The following is a 20887-nucleotide window of genomic DNA, read 5'->3' on the forward strand; positions in this document are numbered from 1 at the left end:
CAGTGTGTAGAATAATACTCAAATGCACTAAGGATATTGCATATTTCTACCTTTGTTTACCTATTCATCATACTCTTATCCACAGTGACTTAGTCAGTACATTAATCTTCAGATAGCTAGGTGAGACAACCACATATCACAGTCATAGTCAGTACATTCATCTTCAGATAGCTAAGTGAGACAACCACATGTCATAGTCAGTACATTCATCTTCAGATAGCTAGGTGAGACAACCACATATCACAGTCAGTACATTCATCTTCAGATAGCTAGGTGAGACAACCACATATCACAGTCATAGTCAGTACATTCATCTTCAGATAGCTAGGTGAGACAACCACATATCACAGTCATAGTCAGTACATTCATCTACAGATAGCTAGGTGAGACAACCACATATCACAGTCATAGTCAGTACATTCATCTTCAGATAGCTAAGTGAGACAACCACATGTCATAGTCAGTACATTCATCTTCAGATAGCTAGGTGAGACAACCACATATCACAGTCAGTACATTCATCTTCAGATAGCTAGGTGAGACAACCACATATCACAGTCATAGTCAGTACATTCATCTACAGATAGCTAGGTGAGACAACCACATATCACAGTCATAGTCAGTACATTCATCTACAGATAGCTAGGTGAGACAACCACATATCACAGTCATAGTCAGTACATTCATCTACAGATAGCTAGGTGAGACAACCACATATCACAGTCATAGTCAGTACATTCATCTACAGATAGCTAGGTGGGACAACCACATATCATAGTCAGTACATTCATCTCCAGATAGCTAGGTGAGACAACCACATATCACAGTCATAGTCAGTACATTCATCTACAGATAGCTAGGTGGGACAACCACATATCATAGTCAGTACATTCATCTACAGATAGCTAGGTGGGACAACCACATATCATAGTCAGTACATTCATCTTCAGATAGCTAGGTGAGACAACCACATATCACAGTCATAGTCAGTACATTCATCTTCAGATAGCTAGGTGGGACAACCACATATCATAGTCAGTACATTCATCTCCAGATAGCTAGGTGAGACAACCACATATCACAGTCATAGTCAGTACATTCATCTACAGATAGCTAAGTGAGACAACCACATGTCACAGTCAGTACATTCATCTTCAGATAGCTAGGTGAGACAACCACATATCACAGTCAGTACATTAATCTACAGATAGCTAGGTGAGACAACCACATATCACAGTCATAGTCAGTACATTCATCTTCAGATAGCTAGGTGGGACAACCACATATCATAGTCAGTACATTCATCTCCAGATAGCTAGGTGAGACAACCACATATCACAGTCATAGTCAGTACATTCATCTACAGATAGCTAGGTGAGACAACCACATATCACAGTCATAGTCAGTACATTCATCTTCAGATAGCTAGGTGGGACAACCACATATCATAGTCAGTACATTCATCTCCAGATAGCTAGGTGAGACAACCACATATCACAGTCATAGTCAGTACATTCATCTACAGATAGCTAGGTGAGACAACCACATATCACAGTCAGTACATTCATCTTCAGATAACTAGGTGGGACAACCACATATCACAGTCATAGTCAGTACATTCATCTACAGATAGCTAGGTGAGACAACCACATATCACAGTCATAGTCAGTACATTCATCTCCAGATAGCTAGGTGAGACAACCACATATCACAGTCATAGTCAGTACATTCATCTACAGATAGCTAGGTGAGACAACCACATATCACAGTCATAGTCAGTACATTCATCTACAGATAGCTAGGTGGGACAACCACATATCACAGTCATAGTCAGTACATTCATCTACAGATAGCTAGGTGGGACAACCACATATCACAGTCATAGTCAGTACATTCATCTACAGATAGCTAGGTGAGACAACCACATATCACAGTCAGTACATTCATCTACAGATAGCTAGGTGAGACAACCACATATCACAGTCATAGTCAGTACATTCATCTACAGATAGCTAGGTGGGACAACCACATATCACAGTCATAGTCAGTACATTCATCTACAGATAGCTAGGTGAGACAACCACATATCACAGTCAGTACATTCATCTACAGATAGCTAGGTGAGACAACCACATATCACAGTCATAGTCAGTACATTCATCTACAGATAGCTAGGTGAGACAACCACATATCACAGTCAGTACATTCATCTACAGATAGCTAGGTGAGACAACCACATATCACAGTCATAGTCAGTACATTCATCTACAGATAGCTAGGTGAGACAACCACATATCACAGTCATAGTCAGTACATTCATCTTCAGATAGCTAGGTGAGACAACCACATATCACAGTCAGTACATTCATCTACAGATAGCTAGGTGAGACAACCACATATCACAGTCATAGTCAGTACATTCATCTTCAGATAGCTAGGTGGGACAACCATATATCACAGTCATAGTCAGTACATTCATCTTCAGATAGCTAGGTGAGACAACCACATATCACAGTCATAGTCAGTACATTCATCTTCAGATAGCTAGGTGAGACAACCACATATCATAGTCAGTACATTCATCTTCAGATAGCTAGGTGAGACAACCACATATCACAGTATTTACATGTTTCTTCAAAAAGTACAGTCGGAGCTAGTAAGAGGAGAAAAGTGAAGTGTTAATGGAAGGAACATTATTTTGGAGGGTGAGGAGGGGGGCTGTGGGACAATTTAAGAGGGGGGGGGGATCAGATGTTTTTGGAAGCTGGGCAGGGACTCTGCTGTCCTAGCTTCAGGGGGGAAGCTGGGCAGGGACTGCTGTCCTAGCTTCAGAGGGGGAAGCTGGGCAGGGACTCTGCTGTCCTAGCTTCAGGGGGGGAAGCTGGGCAGGGACTCTGCTGTCCTAGCTTCAGGGGGGGAAGCTGGGCAGGGACTCTGCTGTCCTAGCTTCAGGGGGGGAAGCTGGGCAGGGACTCTGCTGTCCTAGCTTCAGGGGGGGAAGCTGGGCAGGGACTCTGCTGTCCTAGCTTCAGGGGGGGAAGCTGGGCAGGGACTCTGCTGTCCTAGCTTCAGGGGGGGAAGCTGGGCAGGGACTCTGCTCTCCTAGCTTCAGGGGGGAAGCTGGGCAGGGACTCTGCTGTCCTAGATTCAGAGGGGAAGCTGGGCAGGGACTCTGCTGTCCTAGCTTCAGGGGGAAGATGGACTGGGACTGCTGTCCTAGCTTCAGGGGGGAAGCTAGTTCCACCATTGGGGTGCCAGGACAGAGAAGAGCTTGGACTGCCCTCCTGTAGGGGTGGGAGGGACAAAACTGAGTATTTGTTGGGGTATAGTGTGTGGGCAAAGCCTGAGTTCCTCTTGCTGCTCCGTAGGAAAGAGTCATGGCCTTGTAGTAGATGCGAGATTCGATTGAAAGCCAGTGGAGTGTGCGAAAGAGCGGGGTGACATGGGAAGGTTGAACACCAGGCGGGTTGCAGCATCCTGGGTAAGTTGCAAGGGTTTGATGGCAGAGACCAGCCAACAGATAGTTGTAGTAGTCCAGACTGGAGGAGATGACAAGTGCCTGGATAAGAACCGGCGCTGCTTCCTGTGTGAGGTAGGGTCGTACTCTAAGGATGTTGTAGAGAACGAACCTGCAGTAGTGAGTCACTGCTTTGATGTTTGCAGCGAACGACAGGGTGTTTGTCCAGGGTCACGCCAAGGCTCTTTGCCGACATCCAAGCAGAGATGCGTGTTGCCACTGGGTTTCAGAAGGGGGAAGGAGAAAATTAGTTGTGTCATCCGCATAGCAATGATAGGAGAGGCCATGTGAGGATATGACAGAGCCAAGTGACTTGGTATATAGAGAGATGAGAAGAGATCCATCCACATAGCTATGATAGGAGAGGCCATGTGAGGATATGACAGAGCCAAGTGACTTGGTGTTTCGAGAGAAGAGAAGAGGTCCATCCGCATAGCAATGATAGGAGAGGCCATGTGAGGATATGACAGAGCCGAGTGACTTGGTGTATAGAGAGAAGAGGAGAGGTCCATCCTCATAGCAGTGATAGGAGAGGCCATGTGAGGATATGACAGAGCTGAGTGACTTGGTGTATAGAGAGAAGAGGAGAGGTCCATCCTCATAGCAGTGATAGGAGAGACCATGAGAGGATATGACGGAGCTGAGCGACTTGGTGTATAGAGAGAAGAGGAGAGGGACTAGAACTGAGCCCTGGGGGGCACCAGTAGTGAGAGTCTGTGGTGCAGACACAGATCCTCTCCACGTCACCTGGTAGGAGCGACCTGCCAGGTATGATGCAATACAAGAGTGTGCAGAGCCGGAGACACCCAGCTCTGAGATGGTGGAGAAGAGGATTACAGTTCACGGTGTCGGAAGGCAGCGGATAGATTTAGGAGAATGGGCAGACCTCACAAGTCACAGGATGTCATCTGGAGAGAGAAGGGAGAAAGAAGTCAAAGCGTAGGCTAGTTATGTGTGAGTGAGACCAGTGGACTCAATATGCTGAGTGAATTAAAAAGCGGATGTTGTCAACCTTCTTTTCAAAGTGGTTGGCAAAGTTTTCCGCAGAGGGGGTGGAGGATTTAGGAGGGAGGAGAAAGTGGAAAATAGTTTCTTAGGGTTAGAGGCAGAAGCTTGAAATGTAGATTTGTAGAAAGTGGCTTTAGCAGCAGATACAGAGGAAGACGAGGTAGAGAGGAGGGAGTGGAAGGATGGTAGGTCCTCCGGAAGTTTAGTTTTCCTCCATTGTTCGCTCAGCTGCCCGCAACCCTGTTCTGTAAACTCACAATGAGTCACTCAGCCACAGAGCAGGAGGGGAGGAAGGAACGGGAACAGGGTGAGTCATAGAATGCGGAAAGGGAGGAGAGTAGGATCGAAGAGGCAGAATCAGCAGACATACTGGAGAAGGATTTAGCAGAAGGGAGAGATGATAGAAGAGGAGAGAGTGGTGGGAGAAAGAGGGCTCAGCCCATCTGGGTGTGTAGGTTTGGAGAAGAGGGAGACCGAAATGGAAACAAAGTGGTGATCAATGACAGAGGGGGATTGCAGTGAGATTAGTAGGCGAACAGCCAATCTAGTAGAGATGAGGTCAAGCGTATTGCCTGCCTTGGGACTGGGAGGGGACTGGGAAAAGGTGAGGTCAAAAGAGGCAAGGAGGGGAAAGAAAGAGTTGGAAAGAAATGAATTGAAAGCAGACATCGGGAGGTTGAAGTCTGACGAAGGCCTCGAGGCCGATACGTAAAGCTTAATCAAGAGCAGTGACACTAACTCAAGAGCAGTGCACGGGTTTCCTCTTTTTTCTCATCTCATTCAACTGTTACCATGCACCTGCAACTAACATAGCTCCGATGTGTGATTGCCTTTTGATCCAATGAGCGGTGAGCTATCGTCAGGAAATGTGCTCATCAATGTATCAAGCTCATTGAGGAACTCTCCAAGGGCACCTGGTGGGCGATAGATGACAACAATGTTACGCTTGAGTGGACAAGTGACGGTGACAACATGGCATTCAAATGAGGAGATAGACAGGTGAGAGAGGGGAGAAATGAGTAGCGCTTTTCCACCACCGCAACGACCAGATGCTCTCGGACTACGAGGGAACACGTAGGCAGACGCTCTCGGACTACGAGGGAACACGTAGGCAGACGCTCTCGGACTACGAGGGAACACGTAGGCAGACGCTCTCGGACTACGAGGGAACACGTAGGCAGACGCTCTCGGACTACGAGGGAACACGTAGGCAGACGCTCTCGGACTACGAGGGAACACGTAGGCAGACGCTCTCGGACTACGAGGGAACACGTAGGCAGACGCTCTCGGACTACGAGGGAACACGTAGGCAGACGCTCTCGGACTACGAGGGAACACGTAGGCAGACGCTCTCGGACTACGAGGGAACACGTAGGCAGACGCTCTCGGACTACGAGGGAACACGTAGGCAGACGCTCTCGGACTACGAGGGAACACGTAGGCAGACGCTCTCGGACTACGAGGGAACACGTAGGCAGACGCTCTCGGACTACGAGGGAACACGTAGGCAGACGCTCTCGGACTACGAGGGAACACGTAGGCAGACGCTCTCGGACTACGAGGGAACACGTAGGCAGACGCTCTCGGACTACGAGGGAACACGTAGGCAGACGCTCTCGGACTACGAGGGAACACGTAGGCAGACGCTCTCGGACTACGAGGGAACACGTAGGCAGACGCTCTCGGACTACGAGGGAACACGTAGGCAGACGCTCTCGGACTACGAGGGAACACGTAGGCAGACGCTCTCGGACTACGAGGGAACACGTAGGCAGACGCTCTCGGACTACGAGGGAACACGTAGGCAGACGCTCTCGGACTACGAGGGAACACGTAGGCAGACGCTCTCGGACTACGAGGGAACACGTAGGCAGACGCTCTCGGACTACGAGGGAACACGTAGACAGATGAACAAATAACTGGAGTAACAGTGGTCCTCAACTCCCATGTCCCAATCAGGACCAAAAAGTCTAGGGACTGAAGTGCTGCGTTGGCCGAGATGAACTTGACCGCATTCTTGATCTGCAGTTCCAAAACGCTGCTCGAAGACGACCAGGAAGTCCACGTGGGTTGTACGCGGAGGGTGGAGAGCATCTGGAAAGCCAACAGGGAGAGGAGTGAACGTGTTACACAAAAACACACACAGTTCTACAAAAAAGAAAGCAAAAATGAGATCTGAAAATAACTAGGTAAACTACTCAGAGAGAGAGTGGTGTGGAGCCTTCCTGTTACTACTTCCTTTAACAACTCAGCATAATTTAGTTGACGAGGCCGACATGGTCACTGCTGAGAAAAACGGGAGACTGAAGTACTAACACAAATATTCCTAGCAGATGTAAAGAGCACACCTCCCTGTACTAATTACTGATTGTCTAGGAGGAGGTGAAGAACACACCTCCCTGTACAAATTACTGATTGTCTAGGAGGAGGTGAAACCACTCCAATACATGCACTGATTACCAAAACAAGGTCACATGTTTCCCTGCCCCTTAATCCTGGTTGATGTGTCAACAATCATCTGCAAGTTATGAGCAGTCAGCAGTTCACACACCAAGAAGGCTGCTGGGAAGACAGGAAGCAGTTCACACACCAGTAGACTGCTGGGAAGACAGGAAGCAGTTCACACACCAAGAAGGCTGCTGGGAAGACAGTCACCAGTAGATGGCCCTGGCTAGCAAAGAGACAGTACTAGACCACAACAGATAAAGACAGTACTAGACCACAACAGATAGAGACAGTACTAGACCACAACAGATAAAGACAGTACTAGACCACAACAGATAAAGACAGTACTAGACCACAACAGATAAAGACAGTACTAGACCACAACAGATAAAGACAGTACTAGACCACAACAGATAAAGACAGTACTAGACCACAACAGATAAAGACAGTACTAGACCACAACAGATAAAGACAGTACTAGACCACAACAGATAAAGACAGTACTAGACCACAACAGATAAAGACAGTACTAGACCACAACAGATAAAGACAGTACTAGACCACAACAGATAAAGACAGTACTAGACCACAACAGATAAAGACAGTACTAGACCACAACAGATAAAGACAGTACTAGACCACAACAGGTAAAGACAGTACTAGACCACAACAGATAAAGACAGTACTAGACCACAACAGATAAAGACAGTACTAGACCACAACAGATAAAGACAGTACTAGACCACAACAGATAAAGACAGTACTAGACCACAATAGATAAAGACAGTACTAGACCACAACAGATAAAGACAGTACTAGACCACAACAGATAGACAGTACTAGACCACAACAGATAAACAGTACTAGACCACAACAGATAAAGACAGTACTAGACCACAACAGAGGAAGGCAGTACTAGACCACAACAGATAAAGGCAGTACTAGACCACAACAGATAAAGACAGTACTAGACCACAACAGAGGAAGACAGTACTAGACCACAACAGATAAAGACAGTACTAGACCACAACAGATAAAGACAGTACTAGACCACAACAGGTAGAGACAGTACTAGACCACAACAGGTAAAGACAGTACTAGACCACAACAGATAAAGACAGTACTAGACCACAACAGATAAAGACAGTACTAGACCACAACAGATAAAGACAGTACTAGACCACAACAGATAAAGACAGTACTAGACCACAACAGATAAAGACAGTACTAGACCACAACAGATAAAGACAGTACTAGACCACAACAGATAAAGACAGTACTAGACCACAACAGATAAAGACAGTACTAGACCACAACAGATAAAGACAGTACTAGACCACAACAGATAAAGACAGTACTAGACCACAACAGAGGAAAACAAAAAGTGAAAACTCCTGGAGATATCAGAAATCCTCTAGATATGGAATTAAGCTATAGATTGAAGCACCCATAATGCAATTCTCTTACCGTATGTAAATCCACTTCATCTACTGTAGTTCAGTAACTAAAATATATATTTTTAACTGAAGATGTCATAGCTGACGCCCCCATACTTTCTGCAGTCATCTTTGAATCTGAATTCGGAGCAGATATTTAACGTGGTCGTATTTAAAAACGTAGCAGATATTTAACGTGGTCATATTAAAAAAATGTAGGGAGATTTTATCCTGATTCTGTTATCAAACTTTGCTTCTGCATCTCCATTAAATGTGTTGTTGTGAAATGTTCTGTGTAAATTGTTCAAGGTAGTCCTTGTGCAAAGAGTTAGTTTGTTCAACTTTGAAATCAATGTTTGTTTTTTGTTGTCTGGTCTACATTTTAAGTCGAAGGGTAATTCCGTTTTAGCGGTATTGTTAAAGATGGGTGAAGGTTGTTGTTGGGGCGCCTGCCGATAGGAGACGAGTAGGATAGACAGAGTACTGCTACTAGACACACATCAGCAGAAGAGACCGACTACAGTGTAGCCTGTTGGCCAGGTAGCCAGTGGAGACTAGAGGGTAGCCTGTTGGCCAGGTAGCTAGTGGAGACTAGAGTGTAGCCTGTTGGCCAGGTAGCTAGTGAAGACTAGAGGGTAGCCTGTTGGCCAGGTAGCTAGTGGAGACTAGAGGGTAGCCTGTTGGCCAGGTAGCTAGTGGAGACTAGAGGGTAGCCTGTTGGCCAGGTAGCTAGTGAAGACTAGAGGGTAGCCTGTTGGCCAGGTAGCTAGTGAAGACTAGAGGGTAGCCTGTTGGCCAGGTAGCTAGTGGAGACTACAGGGTAGCCTGTTGGCCAGGTAGCTAGTGAAGACTAGAGGGTAGCCTGTTGGCCAGGTAGCTAGTGAAGACTAGAGGGTAGCCTGTTGGCCAGGTAGCTAGTGGAGACTAGAGGGTAGCCTGTTGGCCAGGTAGCTAGTGGAGACTAGAGGGTAGCCTGTTGGCCAGGTAGCTAGTGGAGACTAGAGGGTAGCCTGTTGGCCAGGTAGCCAGTGGAGACTAGAGGGTAGCCTGTTGGCCAGGTAGCTAGTGGAGACTAGAGGGTAGCCTGTTGGCCAGGTAGCTAGTGGAGACTAGAGGGTAGCCTGTTGGCCAGGTAGCTAGTGGAGACTAGAGGGTAGCCTGTTGGCCAGGTAGCTAGTGAAGACTAGAGGGTAGCCTGTTGGCCAGGTAGCTAGTGGAGACTAGAGGGTAGCCTGTTGGCCAGGTAGCTAGTGAAGACTAGAGGGTAGCCTGTTGGCCAGGTAGCTAGTGAAGACTAGAGGGTAGCCTGTTGGCCAGGTAGCTAGTGAAGACTAGAGGGTAGCCTGTTGGCCAGGTAGCTAGTGGAGACTAGAGGGTAGCCTGTTGGCCAGGTAGCTAGTGGAGACTAGAGGGTAGCCTGTTGGCCAGATAGCCAGTGAAGACTAGAGGGTAGCCTGTTGGCTAGTGGAGACTAGAGGGTAGCCTGTTGGCCAGGTAGCTAGTCACAGCACAGGTGTAACCAATAATACCTCATACAATAATAATGATTAGAGGGACTCATAGGCAAGGTCTAAGGCACTGCATCACAGTGCTAGAGGCGTCACTACAGACACTGGTTCGATTCCGGGCTGTATCACAACCTGCCGTGATAGGGGAGTCCCATAGGGCGGCGCACAATTAGCACAGTGTCGTCCTGGTTAGGGTTTGGCCGGTGTAGGCCGTCATTGTAAATAAGAATTTGTTGTTAACTAACTTGCCTAGTTAAAAGGTTAAATACAATTTGTTAAAACATTGATGCTTCCATTCAGCCACGAGAGCATTAGTGAAGTCGGTCACTGATGTTGGGCGATTAGGCCTGGGGTTGAGGTCAGGGCTTTGTGGAGGCCAGTCAAGTTCTTCCACACCGATCTTGACAAACCATTTCTGTATGGACCTCGCTTTGTGCACGGGGGCATTGTCATGCTGAAACAGGAAAGGACATTCCCTAAACTGTTGCCACCAAGTTAGAAGCACAGAATCCCCTAGAATGCCATTGTATGTTGTAGCGTTAAGATTTCCCTTCACTGGAACTAAGGGGCCTGAACCATGAAAAACAGCCCCAGACCATTAATCCCCCTCCACCAAACTTTACAGTTGGCACGATGCAGTGGGGCAGATAACGTGCTTCTGGCATTCGCCAAACCCAGATTCCTCCATCAGACTGCCAGAGGGTGAAGCGTGATTTATCATTCCAGAGAACACGTTTCCAGTGAGCTTTACACCACTCCAGCCGATGCTTGGCATTGAGCATGGTGATCTTAGGCTTGTGTGTGCGGCTGCTCGTCCATAGAAACACATTTCATGAAGCTCCTGACGAATGGTTCTTGTTCTGACGTTGCTTCCAGAGGCAGTTTGGAACTTGGTAGTGTCTGTTGCAAGGTTCAGCACTCGACGGTCCGGTTCTGTGAGCTTGTGTGGCCTACCACTTCACGGCTGAGCGGTTGTTGCTCCTAGACGTTTCCATTTCACAATAACGGCACTTACAGTTGACCGGGGGGGGCAGCTCTAGCAGGGCAGAAATTTTACGAGCTGACTTGTTGGAAAGGTGGCATCCTATGACGGTGCCACGTTGAAAGTCACTGAGCTCTTCAGTACGGACCATTCTACTGCCAATGTTTGTCTATGGAGATTGCATGGCTATGTGCTCAATTTTACACAGCTGTCCACAACGGGTGTGGCTGAAATAGCCGAAATCTACTAATTTGAAGTGGTGTCCACATACTTTTGAGTGTTTGTATATATATACAAACACTCAAAAGTATGTGGACACCACTTCAAATTAGTATATATATATATATACACAAATCACAATAAGATTCACAACTATGTTGCTAACAGTCTATGAGATCCAAGGAATGAACGTTCCCAGCAGTTTTCAAACCCGTAGTAGAGTGGTACACGGCGACTTGACTAAACCTTCCTAAACTAAGCTCGCAGCAAACAAACAAGACTTCGGCAGATTTACAGACACCTTCAAAAACTGCCACGCCAACCGAGGGAGCTCTCCCACAGAGCCCGAAGAGGCCAAATGTACTTCCTCCTTCCTGACAGCCGGTGCAATCTAAAAGTGGCAGCGTACTGTGAAGGCTACATGCCGGATTTTGCCACAACGTTACTGTGGAATTGCTCAATATTCTATTTCCGATATGGAAGAGTTACAGAAACATTCAATTGACTTAAAATTCATTGTATCATGAAATGAGATGAAAACGGCATTGCCTATTTGATTCCCGAGGAGATCAGAGGTTGGAAATACAATTTGATCCCATAAACCAGGGGTATTCAACTCTTACCCTATTTGATTCCCGAGGAGATCAGAGGAAATACAATTTGATCCCATAAACCAGGGGTATTCAACTCTTACCCTATTTGATTCCCGAGGAGATCAGAGGAAATACAATTTGATCCCATAAACCAGGGGTATTCAACTCTTACCCTATTTGATTCCCGAGGAGATCAGAGGAAATACAATTTGATCCCATAAACCAGGGGTATTCAACTCTTACCCTATTTGATTCCCGAGGAGATCAGAGGAAATACAATTTGATCCCATAAACCAGGGGTATTCAACTCTTACCCTATTTGATTCCCGAGGAGATCAGAGGTTGGAAATACAATTTGATCCCATAAACCAGGGGTATTCAACTCTTACCCTATTTGATTCCCGAGGAGATCAGAGGTTGGAAATACAATTTGATCCCATAAACCAGGGGTATTCAACTCTTACCCTATTTGATTCCCGAGGAGATCAGAGGTTGGAAATACAATTTGATCCCATAAACCAGGGGTATTCAACTCTTACCCTATTTGATTCCCGAGGAGATCAGAGGAAATACAATTTGATCCCATAAACCAGGGGTATTCAACTCTTACCCTATTTGATTCCCGAGGAGATCAGAGGAAATACAATTTGATCCCATAAACCAGGGGTATTCAACTCTTACCCTATTTGATTCCTGAGGAGATCAGAGGTTGGAAATACAATTTGATCCCATAAACCAGGGGTATTCAACTCTTACCCTATTTGATTCCCGAGGAGATCAGAGGAAATACAATTTGATCCCATAAACCAGGGGTATTCAACTCTTACCCTATTTGATTCCCGAGGAGATCAGAGGAAATACAATTTGATCCCATAAACCAGGGGTATTCAACTCTTACCCTATTTGATTCCCGAGGAGATCAGAGGAAATACAATTTGATCCCATAAACCAGGGGTATTCAACTCTTACCCTATTTGATTCCCGAGGAGATCAGAGGTTGGAAATACAATTTGATCCCATAAACCAGGGGTATTCAACTCTTACCCTATTTGATTCCCGAGGAGATCAGAGGTTGGAAATACAATTTGATCCCATAAACCAGGGGTATTCAACTCTTACCCTATTTGATTCCCGAGGAGATCAGAGGTTGGAAATACAATTTGATCCCATAAACCAGGGGTATTCAACTCTTACCCTATTTGATTCCCGAGGAGATCAGAGGAAATACAATTTGATCCCATAAACCAGGGGTATTCAACTCTTACCCTATTTGATTCCCGAGGAGATCAGAGGAAATACAATTTGATCCCATAAACCAGGGGTATTCAACTCTTACCCTATTTGATTCCTGAGGAGATCAGAGGTTGGAAATACAATTTGATCCCATAAACCAGGGGTATTCAACTCTTACCCTATTTGATTCCCGAGGAGATCAGAGGAAATACAATTTGATCCCATAAACCAGGGGTATTCAACTCTTACCCTATTTGATTCCCGAGGAGATCAGAGGAAATACAATTTGATCCCATAAACCAGGGGTATTCAACTCTTACCCTATTTGATTCCCGAGGAGATCAGAGGAAATACAATTTGATCCCATAAACCAGGGGTATTCAACTCTTACCCTATTTGATTCCCGAGGAGATCAGAGGTTGGAAATACAATTGGATCCCATAAACCAGGGGTATTCAACTCTTACCCTATTTGATTCCCGAGGAGATCAGAGGTTGGAAATACAATTTGATCCCATAAACCAGGGGTATTCAACTCTTACCCTATTTGATTCCCGAGGAGATCAGAGGTTGGAAATACAATTTGATCCCATAAACCAGGGGTATTCAACTCTTACCCTATTTGATTCCCGAGGAGATCAGAGGTTGGAAATACAATTTGATCCCATAAACCAGGGGTATTCAACTCTTACCCTATTTGATTCCCGAGGAGATCACAGGTTGGAAATACAATTTGATCCCATAAACCAGGGGTATTCAACTCTTATCCTATTTGATTCCCGAGGAGATCACAGGTTGGAAATACAATTTGATCCCATAAACCAGGGGTATTCAACTCTTACCCTACGAGGTACGAGGCCAGATGGTTTTCTGTTCTACCTGATAATTAATTGCACCCACCTGGTGTTCCAGGTCTAAATCAGTTGCTGATTAGAGGGGAACAATGAAAATACGCAGTGGAACTGGCTTGGAGGTCCAGAGTTGAGTTTGAGGGCCATTAACTACCAGCATGCACACTTGCCATCCATGTAGGCCAGGGGTTCTCAAAGTTACATCTTAAATTACTTTTGGCCAAGGGATCCATGGAATAAGTTTAAATTGTGTAATACAATACAATATATTATTATTAATCTACAATGTATGTTCTTATTTTTTAAATGTATTTTTAATTGAACCTTTATTTTTAACTAGGCAAGTCAGTTAAGAACAGATTCTTATTTACAATGACGGCCCACCAAAAGGACTCCTGCGGGGATTTAAACATTTAAAATAAAATAAAAATATAGGACACAACACACATCACGACAAGAGACACCACAACACTACATAAAGATAGACCTAAGACAACAACACAGCATGGCAGCAACACAACATAACAACAACATGGTAGCAACACAACATGACAACAACATGGCAGCAACACAACATAACAACAACATGGCAGCAACACATAACAACAACATGGCAGCAACACAACATAACAACAACATGGTAGCATCACAACATAACAACAACATGGTAGCAACACAACATGACAACAACATGGCAGCAACACAACATAACAACAACATGGTAGCAACACAACATGGCAGCAACACATAACAACAACATGGCAGCAACACATAACAACAACATGGCAGCAACACATAACAACAACATGGTAGCAACACAACATGGCAGCAACATGGTAGCAACACAACATGACAACAACATGGCAGCAACACAACATGACAACAACATGGCAGCAACACAACATAACAACAACATGGCAGCAACACAACATAACAACAACATGGTAGCAACACAACATGACAACAACATGGCAGCAACACAACATAACAACAACATGGTAGCAACACAACATGACAACAACATGGCAGCAACACAACATAACAACAACATGGTAGCAACACAACATAACAACAACATGGCAGCAACACATAACAACAACATGGCAGCAACACAACATAACAACAACATGGTAGCAACACAACATGACAACAACATGGTAGCAACACAACATGACAACAACATGGCAGCAACACAACATGACAACAACATGGTAGCAACACAACATAACAACAACATGGTAGCAACACAACATGACAACAACATGGCAGCAACACAACATAACAACAACATGGTAGCAGCACAACATGGCAGCAACACAACATAACAACAACATGGTAGCAACACAACATGACAACAACATGGCAGCAACACAACATAACAACAACATGGTAGCAACACAACATGACAACAACATGGCAGCAACACAACATAACAACAACATGGCAGCAACACAACATAACAACAACATGGCAGCAACACAACATAACAACAACATGGTAGCAGCACAACATGGCAGCAACACAACATAACAACAACATGGTAGCAACACAACATGACAACAACATGGCAGCAACACAACATGACAACAACATGGTAGCAACACAACATAACAACAACATGGTAGCAACACAACATAACAACAACATGGTAGCAACACAACATGACAACAACATGGCAGCAACACAACATAACAACAACATGGTAGCAACACAACATGACAACAACATGGCAGCAACACAACATGACAACAACATGGCAGCAACACAACATGACAACAACATGGCAGCAACACATAACAACAACATGGTAGCAACACAACATGGTAGCAACACAACATAACAACAACATGGTAGCAACACAACATGGTAGCAACACAACATGACAACAACATGGTAGCAACACAACATAACAACAACATGGTAGCAACACAACATGACAACAACATGGTAGCAGCACAACATAACAACAACATGGTAGCAGCACAACATAACAACAACATGGTAGCAACACAACATAACAACAACATGGTAGCAACACAACATGACAACAACATGGTAGCAGCACAACATAACAACAACATGGTAGCAGCACAACATAACAACAACATGGTAGCAGCACAACATAACAACAACATGGTAGCAACACATAACAACAACATGGTAGCAACACATAACAACAACATGGTAGCAGCACAACATAACAACAACATGGTAGCAACACATAACAACAACATGGTAGCAGCACATAACAACAACATGGTAGCAACACATAACAACAACATGGTAGCAACACAACATAACAACAACATGGTAGCATCACAACATGACAACAACATGGTAGCAACACAACATGACAACAACATGGCAGCAACACAACATAACAACAACATGGTAGCAACACAACATGGCAGCAACACATAACAACAACATGGCAGCAACACATAACAACAACATGGCAGCAACACAACATAACAACAACATGGTAGCAACACAACATGGCAGCAACATGGTAGCAACACAACATGACAACAACATGGCAGCAACACAACATAACAACAACATGGCAGCAACATGGTAGCAACACAACATGACAACAACATGGCAGCAACACAACATGACAACAACATGGCAGCAACACAACATAACAACAACATGGCAGCAACACAACATAACAACAACATGGTAGCAACACAACATGACAACAACATGGCAGCAACACAACATAACAACAACATGGTAGCAACACAACATGACAACAACATGGCAGCAACACAACATAACAACAACATGGTAGCAACACAACATGACAACAACATGGCAGCAACACAACATGACAACAACATGGCAGCAACACATAACAACAACATGGTAGCAACACAACATGGTAGCAACACAACATAACAACAACATGGTAGCAACACAACATGGTAGCAACACAACATGACAACAACATGGTAGCAACACAACATAACAACAACATGGTAGCAACACAACATGACAACAACATGGTAGCAGCACAACATAACAACAACATGGCAGCAGCACAACATAACAACAACATGGTAGCAGCACAACATAACAACAACATGGTAGCAGCACAACATAACAACAACATGGTAGCAACACAACATAACAACAACATGGTAGCATCACAACATAACAACAACATGGTAGCAACACAACATAACAACAACATGGTAGCAGCACAACATGGTAGCAACACAACATGACAACAACATGGTAGCAACACAACATGACAACAACATGGTAGCAGCACAACATAACAACAACATGGTAGCAGCACAACATAACAACAACATGGTAGCAGCACAACATAACAACAACATGGTAGCAACACATAACAACAACATGGTAGCAACACATAACAACAACATGGTAGCAGCACAACATAACAACAACATGGTAGCAGCACAACATAACAACAACATGGTAGCAACACATAACAACAACATGGTAGCAACACATAACAACAACATGGTAGCAGCACAACATAACAACAACATGGTAGCAGCACATAACAACAACATGGTAGCAACACATAACAACAACATGGTAGCAACACAACATAACAACAACATGGTAGCAGCACAACATAACAACAACATGGTAGCAACACAACATGGTAGCAACACAACATAACAACAACATGGTAGCAGCACAACATGGTAGCAGCACAACATAACAACAACATGGTAGCAGCACAACATGGTAGCAACACAACATAACAACAACATGGTAGCAGCACATAACAACAACATGGTAGCAACACATAACAACAACATGGTAGCAACACAACATGGTAGCAACACAACATAACAACAACATGGTAGCAGCACAACATGGTAGCAACACAACATGACAACAACATGGTAGCAACACAACATGACAACAACATGGTAGCAGCACAACATAACAACAACATGGCAGCAACACATAACAACAACATGGTAGCAGCACAACATAACAACAACATGGTAGCAGCACAACATAACAACAACATGGTAGCAGCACATAACAACAACATGGTAGCAGCACAACATAACAACAACATGGTAGCAGCACAACATAACAACAACATGGTAGCAGCACAACATAACAACAACATGGTAGCAACACATAACAACAACATGGTAGCAACACAACATAACAACAACATGGTAGCAACACAACATGACAACAACATGGCAGCAACACATAACAACAACATGGTAGCAGCACAACATAACAACAACATGGTAGCAGCACAACATAACAACAACATGGCAGCAACACATAACAACAACATGGTAGCAGCACAACATAACAACAACATGGCAGCAACACATAACAACAACATGGTAGCAGCACAACATAACAACAACATGGCAGCAACACAACATGACAACAACATGGTAGTAACACAACATAACAACAACATGGCAGCAACACATAACAACAACATGGCAGCAACACATAACAACAACATGGTAGCAACACAACATGGTAGCAACACAACATAACAACAACATGGTAGCAACACAACATAACAACAACATGGTAGCAACACAACATGACAACAACATGGCAGCAACACAACATGACAACAACATGGCAGCAACACATAACAACAACATGGTAGCAACACAACATAACAACAACATGGTAGCAACACAACATAACAACAACACGGTAGCAACACAACATGGTAGCAACACAACATGACAACAACACGGTAGCAACACAACATAACAACAACATGGTAGTAACACAACATAACAACAACACGGTAGCAACACAACATGGCAGCAACACAACATAACAACAACACGGTAGCAACACAACATAACAACAACATGGTAGTAACACAACATAACAACAACATGGCAGCAACACATAACAACATGGCAGCAACACATAACAACAACACGGTAGCAACACAACATGGTAGCAACACAACATAACAACAACATGGTAGCAACACAACATGGTAGCAACACAACATAACAACAACATGGTAGCAGCACAACATGGTAGCAACACAACATAACAACAACATGGTAGCAACACAACACGGTAGCAACACAACATAACAACAACATGGTAGCAACACAACATGGTAGCAACACAACATAACAACAACATGGTAGCAACACAACATGGTAGCAACACAACATAACAACAACACGGTAGCAACACAACACGGTAGCAACACAACATGGTAGCAACACAACATGGTAGCAACACAACATAACAACAACATGGTAGCAACACAACATAACAACAACATGGTAGCAGCACAACATAACAACAACATGGTAGCAGCACAAAACATGGTACAAACATTATTGGGCACAGTCAACAGCACAAAGGTCAAGAAGGTAGAGACAACAATAAATCACGTGAAGCAGCCACAACTGTCAGTAAGAGTGTCCATGATTGAGTCTGTGAATGAAGAGATGGAGATAAAACGGTCCAGTTTGAGTGTTTAGTTGCAGCTCGTTCCAGTCGCTAGCTGCAGAGAACTGAAAAGACGAGCGACCCAGGGATGTGTGTGCTTTGGAGACCTTTAACAGAATGTGACTGGCAGAACGGGTGTTGTATGTGGAGGATGAGGGCTGCAGTAGTGAGGCCTAAGAGGGTTTTATAAATGAGTGTCAATCAGTGGGTCTTGCGTTGGGTATACAGAGATGACCAGTTTACAGAGGAGTATAGAGTGCAGTGATGTGTCCTATAAGGAGCATTAGTGGCAAATCTGATGGCCGAATGGTAAAGAGCATCTAGTCGCTCGAGAACACCCTTACCTGCCGATCTATAAATGACGTCTCCGTAATCTAGCATGGGTAGGATGGTCATCTGAATCAGGGTTAGTTTGGCAGCTGGGGTGAAAGAGGAGCGATTACGATAGAGGAAACCAAGTCTAAATTTAACATTAGACTGCAGCTTTGATATGTGCTGAGAGAAGGACAGTGTACCGTCTAGCCATACTCCCAAGTACTTGTATGAGGTGACTACCTCAAGCTCTAAACCCTCAGAGGTAGTAATAACACCTGTGGGGAGAGGGGCATTCTTCTTACCAAACCACATGACATTTGTTTTGGAGGTGTTCAGAACAAGGTTAAGGGCAGAGAAAGCTTGTTGGACACGAAGAAAGATTTGTTGTAGAGCGTTTAACACAAAAACCCGGGTAGGGGCCAGCTGAGTAAAAGACTGTATCATCTGCATATAAATGGATGAGAGAGCTTCCTACTGCCTGAGCTATGTTGTTGATGTAAATTGAGAAGAGCGTGGGGCCTAGGATCGAGCCCTGGGGTACTCCCTTGGTGACAGGCAGTGGCTGAGACAGCAGATGTTCTGACTTTATACACTGCACTCTTTGAGAGAGGTAGTTAGCAAACCAAGCCAAAGACCCCTCAGAGACACCAATACTCCTTAGCCTGTATTCTCTCGGGTACAAGAATGGAATGGTCTACCGTATAAAAAGCTTTGGCCAAGTCAATAAAAATAGCAGCACAACATTGCTTGGAATCAAGGGCAACGGTGACATCATTGAGGACATTTAAGATTGCAGTGACACATCCATAACCGGAAACCAGATTGCGCACCAGAGAGAATAGTATAGACATCAAGAAAGCCAGTCAGTTGATTATTGACAAGTTTTTCCAACACTTGATAAACAGGGTAGAATAGAACCCCGGGCAACATGAACCTGGTAGGAACACAAGGATATTGGTTTCCACAGTACTATATACATTTTTTAACATCAATATATATATATTTTTTTACATAAATGCACTGTAATTTAAACTGCAAAGTTTTCTCTCTGCCTCATGGGATTTTTGTTGTTGTAGAATTGCAGGATATTAGCTTGAAAACGGCATGTACTGCAGACGTCATAGAAAAAGTCCTTGTAAGGCATAAAAAAAAAAAAATCTCACTTGTGTTGTGTTCTGATCATGAAAGGGTCTCTGATGAATCTGCTGACACAGAAGGGGTGAAGGGGTAACGGCCCAAAAACGTTTGAGAACCCCTGGGCTAAGCTATACCCCCCCCCAACTTGACAATTGGGAGAGACCTTGCTCACTCTCCACGCTGTTGC

General features: G+C 44.5%; 1 protein-coding gene across 1 annotated transcript in view; it reads left to right on the forward strand.

Moving 5' to 3' along the window:
• Positions 1-20887, forward strand: part of LOC120037934 (transcription regulator protein BACH1-like) — a 36250-nt gene that overhangs the window by 1058 nt on the left and 14305 nt on the right. The window lies entirely within an intron of this gene.

The sequence above is a fragment of the Salvelinus namaycush genome, unplaced genomic scaffold (assembly GCF_016432855.1).
Source record: "Salvelinus namaycush isolate Seneca unplaced genomic scaffold, SaNama_1.0 Scaffold199, whole genome shotgun sequence".
In the NCBI taxonomy this organism is placed as follows: domain Eukaryota; kingdom Metazoa; phylum Chordata; class Actinopteri; order Salmoniformes; family Salmonidae; genus Salvelinus; species Salvelinus namaycush.